The following is an 11,984-nucleotide window of genomic DNA, read 5'->3' as shown; positions in this document are numbered from 1 at the left end:
AATCTATTTACTTGGTCACCTAGAAATCATGCTTTAGGAATTTTAATTAATCTCGACATATTAAGTTTTGGCAACATGAAAATTGATTAATCTTGTTTACTACGTATATTTTTTAGCATTGAAATAATTTTTTCAACATTCTAGATATCCATATTGATTCCAACATAAACATTAATACATCTTAGAATATTTGACATCAAGCATATTACCAAATTATTTGACATTACGCATAGTATGTTAATACTTCCTTAGCATATTGACGCTTAAAAATGGGATATAAGTATGTTAATACTTTTGGCATGATAGGCACATTAATGTGACATTGAGTATTATAACAAATTTGAGCATGTCAACATTAAAGCTTCAGCATGTCTAACGTCTAGTTTAGCAACTTAAATTAGTTTCCAGCATGTCTTAAATCAAGTTTACGCATGTCTGAATCAATTTTAGCAATTTTAGATTAATTTCCAGCATGTTTAAATGATTTTTCTGCGCATCTAAATAAATTTCAGCGCTTAGACTAAATTCCAGCATGTTTAAAATGCTAGTTCCCTACATTTATAGCATGTTAAAATACTAGATTTTAGGCATTTTTGGCATATCAACATGGAAATACTTCGCCTTAACGTTATTCTCAGCATGTTTAGTTAATTTTTTCAGCATGCTTAAGTAACTTTCCAGCATGATTAAGTAACTTTCAGGATGATTAATTAATTTTTTAGCATGTTTAATTAACTTTTTAGTATGTTTAATTAATTTTTCAGAATGCTTAGTTGACTTCCAGCATGCAAAAATACTTAGTAATTCCCTACATTTTCTACATGTTAATTTGTTCTCCGCACTTAAGTACATCCCTAACATGTTAAAGATAGTGTCCCTCAGGAGTGTCTTGATTTGAGGATGGTTCTTGAACCTCAAAGTCAGGGTCCAAGTCAACAGCAGCATCCAGAGGTGGATCAGACTCAGACGAATTAGAAGGAACAAGTTTGTTTACCTGTTTCTTGATATGAGAGGATGATTTTAGAGTAGAGACTTTGGAGGATGAGGAAACTTTGGTGGATTTAGAAGATGAAGAAGCTTTTAGGGTAGGCTGAGAGGATGGTTTACAAGAAGAGAAAGGTTTTGGAGATTTGCTAATGATTGTCTTCTTCCTTCATACTGAGCGAAGAAGAATATCAGAATAGGATGTACGAGGAGGATGAGGATAAAATGTAGCAATGCATTTATTTTTATTGGCTTGAAGTTCTTCTTCCAAGGAAGCATCTTCCCATTACTTTTACCTCGAGTATGAGGAGCTCGAGGAGTAGTAACAATAGGGGAAGGCTTTACTGGAACATTGTCATCAACTTTAATGAAAGGGGAATAGGGTTTTGGTTTTGCTTTAGATCTGGAATTTTGAGGGATTAGGTCTGAAATAGGAATATCATATCGATCAATAATATGAAGAGTGATTAGAGGTGGTAGTAGGGGCTTAGATAATGATGAAGAGTTGGAAGAAAATTGGTCAAAGGGTTTTGCAGATTCTTGAACACTGCAAAATCAGATAGTTTGATTGAAATTGGGGGAGGAATGAGTGAGGGTAAAGTAATATCGGGATAAAGTATAATGGCTGTTGAGGGAGTGGTGATGGAATCTGTGGATGGATTAGAGGAGGAAGATGACATGGTGAAAGAGTGAAAAATAGTGATTTGTTTTTGTGAAAGTGGTGAATAATGAGATGAGATGAGAAAGAAGTGTATTTAAGGTGGAGAGAGAGAAGATGAACCATGGATGGAGTGTATTTGGTGAAGGAAACATAATAAGAAGAAGTTAAGTTCTAATGGGAATGGGTTGACAACTTTTTAAAGGAGAAGGACTTTTGAATTTTTGGCAGTTTAAGTGTAATGGAAAGGACCATGTAGAAAACCTGTTTCTCTTTATGCTACTATAGGAAAGCAATAATCATACCTTAATTTTGAGGATAAAATGGACAAAGCTACCTCTGTGTTCCAGTGTTTCTGCAAAATCAACACATAACTGAGTCAATTCACTCTAAAATCTTGGAGTTAGGATACACAACTAAATGTGTAAGACTGAATTAATCAACAATCACTTAAGAGCAGCTTATTCTAGTCAATCATTAGGGGAGATTTATAAAATTTTAATCATCCCCAAGGGTAACCTATTCTTTTCAAAGTGTTCTCTACTTAAAGCCTTAGTAAATATGTTAGCAATTTATTTCTCAGTAGAACAAAACATAATTGATATATAACCTTTTTCAACACTATCTCTAAGAAAGTGTTGTCTAATATCAATATGCTTAGTTATTTTATGTTGAACAAAATTCTTGGCTATATTAATGGTACTTATATCATCACAAAAAATAGAAACACATCCAACATCTATACCAAAATCCATAAGTTACTGCTTAATCCATAACAATTGAGCACAACAAGATCCTACAGCAACATATTCAGCTTCAGCAGGAGACAAGGCTACTGAGTTTTGCTTCTTTATAGACCAGGTAATCAAACATGATCCAAGAAAGTAGGTCATGCCTATAGTGCTCTTCCTGTCAACCAAGTATCCTATATAGTCAGCATCAGAGTATCCAACCAAGTTAAAGTTACTACCTTTTGGATACAATAGACCAAGATCACTGGTTCCTTTGAGATATCTAAAGATCCTTTTTATAGATTTTAGATGAGACTCTTTAGGATTTGCTTAAAATTTAGCACATAGTCCTACACTAAACACAATATCAGGTCTACTTGCTATAAGATATAGTAATGACCCTATCATCTCTCTGTACATCTTTTGCTCCACATCAGGACTTGTTTCATCCAAATCAAGTTTTGTAGCAGTGGCTATTGGAGTGTTGATCTCTTTTGTCTCTTCCATGGAGAATATTTTGAGGAGTTCTTTTACATACTTCTGTTGATGGATCATTTTTCTAGATGATGTTTGTTTTATTTGCAATCTCAAGAAGTAATTTAGCTCACCCATCATGCTCATCTCAAATTCACAACTCATGAGTTTGGCAAAATCATAAGTCATGTTCATGTTTGTGAAGCCAAAAATGATATCATCTACATATACCTACACAACCAACAGATCTTTTCCATTAGTTTTTAAGAAGAGAGTGTTGTCAATTTTACCTCTAGTATGGTAATGTTCTAGTAGAAACTTTGACAATCTCTCATACCAAGCTCCTGGAGCTTGTTTCAAGCCATACAAAGCCTTATCCAGTTTATACACATGATCGTAAAACTCCTTGATTTCAAATCCTTGAGGTTGTTTAAAATATACCTCCTCTTTGAAAATGCCATTCAAGAATGCACTCATAACATTCATTTGATAAAGAATGAACTCCACATAGGTGGCAAAGGCAACAAGTAATCTGATAGCTTCAATTCTGGCTACAAGAGCAAAAGTCTCATTAAAATCTATGCCTTCTTCTTGATTGTATCCTTGGACCACCAATCTTGCCTTGTTCCTTGTAATTGTTCTATGCTCATCAACTTTATTTCTATACACCCACTTATTCCCAATTACTATTCTATCTTTTGGGAGAGGAACTAAGTGTCATACTTTGCTTCTTTTAAACTGATTAACTCTTCCTGCATGGCTATGATCCAATCAACATCAAGCAGTACTTCAGTTACCTTCTTTGGCTTAATTTCTTATAGGAATGCCTTGAAAGCACACATACTTCTTAATCCAGACCTTGTAATGATCACAGGAGTGAGATCAGTGAGAACATTCTCAATAGGATATGATCCTTGATACTTGTAACCTTTTGGGACCAAGCCTAGTGAGTTACTAGGATCACTGCTGATGTTTTGAGCTAGGGTAGTTGGGGACTCAGTTCCCCCAATCATTGTGTCTCCAGATTCAGTTCCCCCTGTTGAGGTACCTCCATGTTTGGTAGCTCCAATCGATGAACCAGGTTGTGTAACACGTTCCTTGGAGTCATTTCCTTTCTACAGGTTAGTCTTAACACAGGATTCATCAAAAACTACATACATGTTTTCTTCAACACAATTAGCTCTATTGTTTAGAATCCTATAAGCCTTACTATGAAGTGAATAACCTAAGAAGATTCCCTCATCACTTGAGCATCAAATTTTCCCATATTATCCTTTCCATTATTATATGTAAAACATTTACAACCAAAGGTTCTAAAATGAGAAATTTTTGGATTTCTTCCTTTTAGTAATTCATAGGGAGTCTTCTTTAAAATAGGTCTGATCATGCATCTATTTATGATATATGTTGTAGTACTTATTGCCTCAGCCCAAAGGTTTTTAACAATATTTGCTTCAAGCATCGTTGGTCTAGCCATATCTTCCAAGGTTTTGTTCTTCCTTTCCACCACTCTATTTTATTGTGGTGTTCTAAGAGCATAGAAGTTATGATCTATACGATTTACTGAACAGAATTCTAAGAACTTGACATTCCCAAATTCTATACCATGGTCAGATCTTATAGAAACTAATGAAGTGCCCAGTTTCTTTTTAATTTTCTTGATAAAAATTATACGGACATCAAAGGCATCTTCTTTATAGGATAGAAATAATGTCCAGGTGAACCTGGAATAATCATCAACAATGACAAAAAAATACCTTTTTTCCACCTCTACTTTGAAGTCTCATTAGTCCACACAAGTTCATATGAACCAGGTCAAGGCACTTGGTAGTGCGAACATGGTTCTTTGAATTAAAAGAAGATCTTACCTGCTTTGCCCTTACCATGTTAGCACTACCAAGTGCCTTGACCTGGTTCTTCCTTAATATTAGTCTTGGGCAATCCCAATACCATATCTTTGGAAGAAAGTATGTTTAGTTGTTTCAAACTTGCATGTCCAAGTCTCTTGTGCCAAAGGAGGGAATCATTTTATACTTCACTTAGATAGGTCAACTTTGGTCCTGGTATTGCCATTATGTCAGCTTTGTATACATTTTTGTATCTCCTTAGAGTGAGCACAATCTCTTTGGTGTCCATCCTCTTGACTTTGACTCCTGCAGAAGCAAAAATAACTTTATTACCTTTATCATATAGTTGTGAAATGCTCAGTAAGTTGTGCTTCAATCCTTCTACAAGATAGACATCTTCCAATGCTCTTGACTCAGATGAGCCAATTTTTCCAACTCCAGCAATGATTCTCTTTTTTCCATCACCAAAAGAAACTCCTCCACCATTTATTTTGAAAAGTAAAAAGAACTTTCTCTTATCACCAGTCATGTGTCTTGAGGAAGCACTGTCCAAGTACTAATATTTTTTGCTTCCTTTCACCTTCTCCTGCAAGAAATCAATGGTTATACTTAGGAACCCAGAAAAGCCTGGGTCCTATTCTATGAGTAAATAGATGAATTAAATTTCTTCTAATCCATGCTGGCAATATTTAGTGCAACTTGTTTCTCTGACCTGAATCAGTTCTTTTCTTTTTGGTCTGAGAAAATATATTCATCAGGTTTTGACTATTTGATCTGCTTTTAGCAGCCACTGGACATTCACTGGTTGGACGTCCAAGGTTACCACAGATACAACATAAATCTTTAGGATCATCAAAACCTTTGTGGAATCCCAACCTTGCCATTTCATTATGATTTCTTTCACTCAACTTGTGGACAATTCTTGAGGAATTTTTCCACCTATTTGCTCTTTCAAGATGAAGTTTTAGTTTAGAGACTTCTTGACTCAGTTTGTTTATCATGTCTGCTGCATTACTACATTTTTGTTACTTTCTTGTTCTTTACTCATGGCCTTTTTTCTCTTTTTAGTGAGGGTTAATTTTAGGATTTCAGACTTAAGATCATTATTTGAAGAATCAAGTTCTGCAACCAGTTTCTTGAGAGTGAAATTTTTCTTGTCAACTATATCTTTGCAAGCTTTTAAATCAATGAGATCAAATTTAAGGCTTGCAATACTGTTGAACAACTCATCCCTATCAGAAGTTAATTCTTGGAAATCATCAATTAGTGCACTCATCAAAGAAACACGTTTTGATTTAGAAAACAAATGTAGTTTTTCTTTAAGTTCAAGTATACTTTCCTAAGAAGCATCATCTTTTTCCTCTAAGTCTGAATCTCTAAGTGCCATGAATATAGTTTCATCAGCTTCATCATCATCTAAGTCAGATCCCCATAATGTTATCATTGCATGTCCCTCCTTCCTTTTGGCCTTTTCTTTCAGTTCCTTTTCAGCCCTTTCCTTTTTCCATTCTATTTCCCAGACAAGACAATATCTGATCTGATGATTAGTCTTGCCACATTTGTAGCACCCATTTGGATTATACTTTGAACGTTTCTTGCTACCTGTTTCCTTCTTCTTTTTAAATAATTTGCTAAAATTCTTAGTTATAAAGTCAACTTGTTCCTTATCAAGTTCAAATTCTTCATCACTACCAGAAGCCTTCAATGCCAAGATTTTCTCAGGAGTTGTTTGTTCTTTGGTTCCATTAACTTCCATTTCATAAGTCCTCAAGTTCCGTACAAGTTCATCCAGGGTCATACCTATGAGATCCTTATTTGCCTCCCTAATTGCAGTTACCTGAACATTCCATTTTGATTTCGGCAATACCCTCAGTACCTTTTCAACTTGTTCTTCCTTAGTGATGACTTTTCCCAAGGAAGCCAACTCATTTGTTAAGGCAGTAAGCCTTGTCATCATTTCATGCAAGGATTCATTTTCCTTCATCTTAGATGTCTCATACTCAGTAAAAAGAAGAGAAATCCTGAATTTCCTTACCTGAGAGGTACCCTCATATGCATTTACCAGTGCATCCCAAATTTACTTAGCAGTGGTTCAAGTTGACACTCTGTTGTATTCAGCAGGTCCTAATCCACAGAATAAGATGTTCTTAGCTTTAGAATTTTTCTTTAATGCTACTAAGTCATCAGAAGTAAATTCACTCCTTATTTTCTTGACTGGTTCACCATCAACCAACTTTATTGGAATAGTAGGATCATCAGTCATCTTATCCCATACTTCATAGTCTTCACCTTGTATGAACATCTCTATCTTGGCTTTCTACCAGATAAAGTGAGAACAATCAAAAAGTGGAGGTCTAGTAGTTAACTAACATTCACTGCGACCAGTAGGAGTGCGGAATTCATCATTATGATCTTTACTTAGGTTCTAGCCTTATTTAAGACAACCTCTCTCTGATACCACTTGTTAGAGTACGTTCCCTAATGATTTTAATATTATACTCTACTAGTTGACTATCTGTGGAACAAGTAAGCTAATGTGGTTCACAGAAGTAAAAGCTGAACACAGTATTTTTACGTGAAAAACACCCGACTCAAGAAAGGTGTAAAAAATCACGATCTGTACCTCTACAGGATTTAACCCCAACCTCACTATTGCTCTTGAGCCTCAACAATCAACAAATTACAAGACTTCTTGTAAACTATGAATTAAAACTTCTAACTCTTATTTCTACAAAAACACAAATCTTCCCAAGATAAGTTTTCCCAAGTCTTCGAGTTCCCTAACTTGAAGAAACAACTCCTAACTCATTTTATACTTTACTGAGACTAGAACAAATAACTCATTATAACTCAAAGAACCTACCTATTACAAAGTCTACGACTTGCTAACTATGGGACCAGGTTCTTCTTCAAGTAAGTGAATTGTTTTGTTGATTGTTGACTATCTTCTTAGTGCATGAGAGAACCACTTAAATATTGTTTCTCGTATTTAATCCAACTTTTGATTAAGTCCTTTGAATGATCTATACTTCTATCTTCAGTAGAACTCTATCAAGTAGTTTCACTCCTTGTTATAGTCGTCTATGCCTTGACTGAATAGGACTCTTCTGCTTCAACTCCTAGTTTGGCAGGACTCCTAGATCAACTCAAACTCTAGATGTTGCACTTATCTTTTTCTAAATCTTTTTACTGTAAGTGATAAGCATTTGCAAGATATTTGAGTTTCCTTGCTTATCCACGTTTGTCATAATGCCTTCCAGCCTTGCATCATGTGAGAACCAGTAACTTCTAAGTTTTCTTTCTTCATTTGTATGGACTAGCTTGCACAACATATTTCACTCACATACATGTCCATCATCAAAACTTCACATTCCCTAACAATTTTTCTTTTAAAAAGGGTAAAAGTTAAAGTTTGTAAGAAAATTAGAGTAAAAACCCTAACAGTTTTGAGTCTTTTAGCTATGTTGAAGTCGAATATAAAATATTTGAAGAGGAGAAAGGGAAATAGATAAAAAAAGAAGAGAACATTTAACAAAAAAATAGGAATATAACGTGACAACCCAAAAGAAGAATTTGAAGAAATGAAGGGGAGAGGGTGGGCTGACAAAATGGAACCCATTAAAACACTTTTCAAAAAACTATAATGGTCTCACACAATTATTGTTGGGTGAGGTAGAATTTTATACAAAAATTTATCAAGCAAAGAGCAAAATCTTGGACAGTATTTTTTTTTTGCTAGCAGAAAAGAGAGAAAGTAGCTTGTGGTTTCGGTAACAAGTGATTTTAAAGTTTGGAGGACATCTTGGGTAATAAAATTTTGTGAAGTTACTAATTCACCTAAGTTGACGAGTTAATACGAAAATAAGGCAAAAATGGTGTCTTTAGTGTCATTTTTTTCGTGCCAAATAAATTTATCGAAACCTAAAAGTCAAAATTAGGTAGCAACCATTTTGGGCTTTTTCTTTTTTTGTACTTGCTTAAAGTTAAATATTTAAAAGCACTTTATTTTTGCCAAATATCTTTAAAATATATATATATTTAAAAGCCAAAATATTTAAAAATAAGTCAATTCATAAACCCTCTCAAAATCAATTAATAATAATATGATAAAGTCACTACATCAACAATTATTTTCTTAATAATTGTGTCAGATTAATATGTGACAAATAAATTCAAAATGAAAGAGTAATATACATCACTAATTATTTTTTTAATCTTAATATTCCTTAGTAAAATAATTTATAGCCACACAAACATCTATCACTTATTTTAGATCACAAAGTTTAAAAGTTTTTCTTTCTTTATTAAACTTCGTGGCAAGTCAAAGTAACTCACATAAATTGAGACGGAGGTAATAATTTATATTTTTATAATTCTAAAAGCCTACTTTATATTCAAAATTACTTATTTTGAGTGTTTGAACTATGTTGAAGTCGAATATAAAATATCTGAAGAGGAAAAGGGTTACTAGAGAGAAAACGAAGAGAACATTTACCCCCCAAAAAATATAACAACCAAAAAGAAGAATTTGAAAAAATGAAGGGTTGAGGGTTGACTGACAAAATAGGACCCACTAAAACACTTGTCAAAAAATTAGAGTGGTCTCACACAAAATTATTGTTGGGTGAGATAGAATCTTATACAAAAATTTATTGGGCAGAGAGTAAAATCTTGGATAGTGTTTTTTTTATTGGCAAGAGAGAGAAGTTTGTGGTTTCGATAAAATGATTTTATAGTTTGAAGAGTTTCTTGGATAATAAAAATTTGCGAAGTTACTAAACCACTCTTAGTTGATGAGATAATTACGAAAATACCACAAAAAGAGTGTCATACATGTCATTTTTTTCATCCAAATAAATTTATCGAAAACTAAAAGTCAAAAGCCAAAATAGGTAGCAACCACTTTTGATTTTTTTTTGTACTTGTTTAAAGTTAAATGTGTAAAAGCACTTTTTATTTTTGCCAAATATCCTTAAAAATTAAAAAAAAAATTAAAAGCCAAAACATTTAAAAACAAGCCAATTCAAACATACTTTAAACATCAATTAATAATAATATGATAAAGTTACTACATCAATAATTTTTTTCTTAATAATTGTGTCGGATTAAAATGTGACAAATAAATTCAAAGTGTAAGAGTAAAATACATCACTAATTAAATTTATTTTAATCCGAATATATTTTTATCCTAACTAGTTTAACCGCACGTGCTTCGCACGTGTAACCTTTGATTATTTAAAATTAAATAATTTTATCTATTGTGAAGGTTTTAATTAAATACAAAAAGTTATTATTCAAAGATTCTTCGCACTTTAATACAACAATATAAACATAACATATATTTTACTCTAAGCACGTGTGTATTTTACCACCAAAACTTTCAAATGGTTAATGAATCGTCACTTTTGCGCTTGTCATACAATACGTCTTTTCCTTGCAGCTAGAGGCTAAGAAAAACACATAGATTTGAATCATATTTGTAGTGTGATTATTTTTTTTATTTTTTATATATTTAAAATATTTCCTTATTTTTAAAATTAAATCCTTAGAAAATATTTGATTACTTACATAAAACTTTTAAAAATTTACCACTTCTTATATTTTTGTTATTCTAATTCTTTTATATTTATTTCTAGATTTTTCAAATCTTTCTAAAATAAACTTTAGTTGGTTTAGAATTCTTAAACTAATGAAAAAGATATTAGTTGTCATTAATTTTAATGACTTTTAATAAGGAAATATTTTACTATAGATATTTAATTAATTTTCAATTCTTAAGTATTAGAAAAATAATGATAAATATGATTTTGTCTAAAGTAGAGACTTTTAGCGAAGGCAAAAAGTTCAAACAATATTTGTAATATCCTTCACATTTTTCATATCTACTAGTCAAGTATACGTGTGATGCACGTGTGTTTCATGTTAAGCCATCAATTTATATATAGATAGATATAGATATAGATATAGATATATATAGCAATTGACTTTAAAATTTAAGATAGGGAACTTTATGCATCAAGGCATGCTTGAAGTATCGGTATTTTGATCGTCTACTACGACGTAAACTATTACATAACAAATGATAACAAAAATAATATATTGTAATATGATTAGACTAACCTTTACACGAAAATTTTTCAAAGATTGACCGAACATTCATCTACCACCTGCAAACTACAATAAAATAATACGATACTTGAGATATTAGAATGAGGCGATTAAACCGTAACATTTGTAAAAAAGTTTCTCAAAGTCCGACTGAACGTTCATCTACCACTTGTATTACACAACAATCGAGAGCTCAGAAGAATACGATTAAACCTAATCATAACACAAAAATTTCTTCAAAGATGTGACGAAAAATCCATCTACACAATAAACTTGAATAGAATAGAAACTACAACAAAACAATTGATAATTAAAATATTAAAACAGTACAACAAAGTCTGACCTTTTGTGATTATTAGACAATATCTTTAAAACTCATCGAAAAACTAGTTATAAAAAGGATTAACTACAAGTCCAAACCATCGTCCAAAAAGGACTAACTAAATAGGAAGGTTTTTCATCCGGCACTCATAAAAAATTTCTAATAATAATATAATATAAAAATAATAAAGATTCCCTAATATAGCTGATGTCCTGCACGTCCGAACAATAATATACTATTAAAATTATCTTTCTTTTTATCTTGTAAAAATATAGATGTCTAATACTACCAAAATTTGAAGCAAAAAAAATCGTGTGCTTTAGTTACTTTTCTTGTTTTAATTTATAAAAAAAGGCTGCTATTAAATTTGTTATTTTAATATTAATAAAAATCATCTTATTTACCTTTTTTGCCCTCTTATTTAGTATATAGGAATCCTTTCTCAAGTACACAAAGAGGAAAAAAAATCCAGCAATAATAGATTTCCATATATTTTTTTCTTACCATATATTTAAGATTTCTTTATTTATTATAAATATAATGATATAATAATTGTAGGATATAAGTGAAAAGACAATTTCATCTATTGCGGAGACTTTTAATGAAGGGTAAAAAGTTTAAATCAATTTTCTAAGGAACTTCACACTTTAATATAATAATAATAATAATAATATATATATATATATATATATATATATATATATATAGAGAGAGAGAGAGAGAGAGAGAGAGAGACCGAGAGAGTATAAATTATACATGTACTCTATGGATTAAAATTTTCACCAATATAATTCTTCTACTGAACCCAATACACATATGTATACACACCCAACCCAACTCACCCATTTTCTCCCCACCTG

This window comes from Capsicum annuum, chromosome 3 (genome assembly GCF_002878395.1).
Source record: "Capsicum annuum cultivar UCD-10X-F1 chromosome 3, UCD10Xv1.1, whole genome shotgun sequence".
Lineage (NCBI taxonomy): Eukaryota > Viridiplantae > Streptophyta > Magnoliopsida > Solanales > Solanaceae > Capsicum > Capsicum annuum.
Note: the sequence above shows the minus strand (reverse complement) of the source record.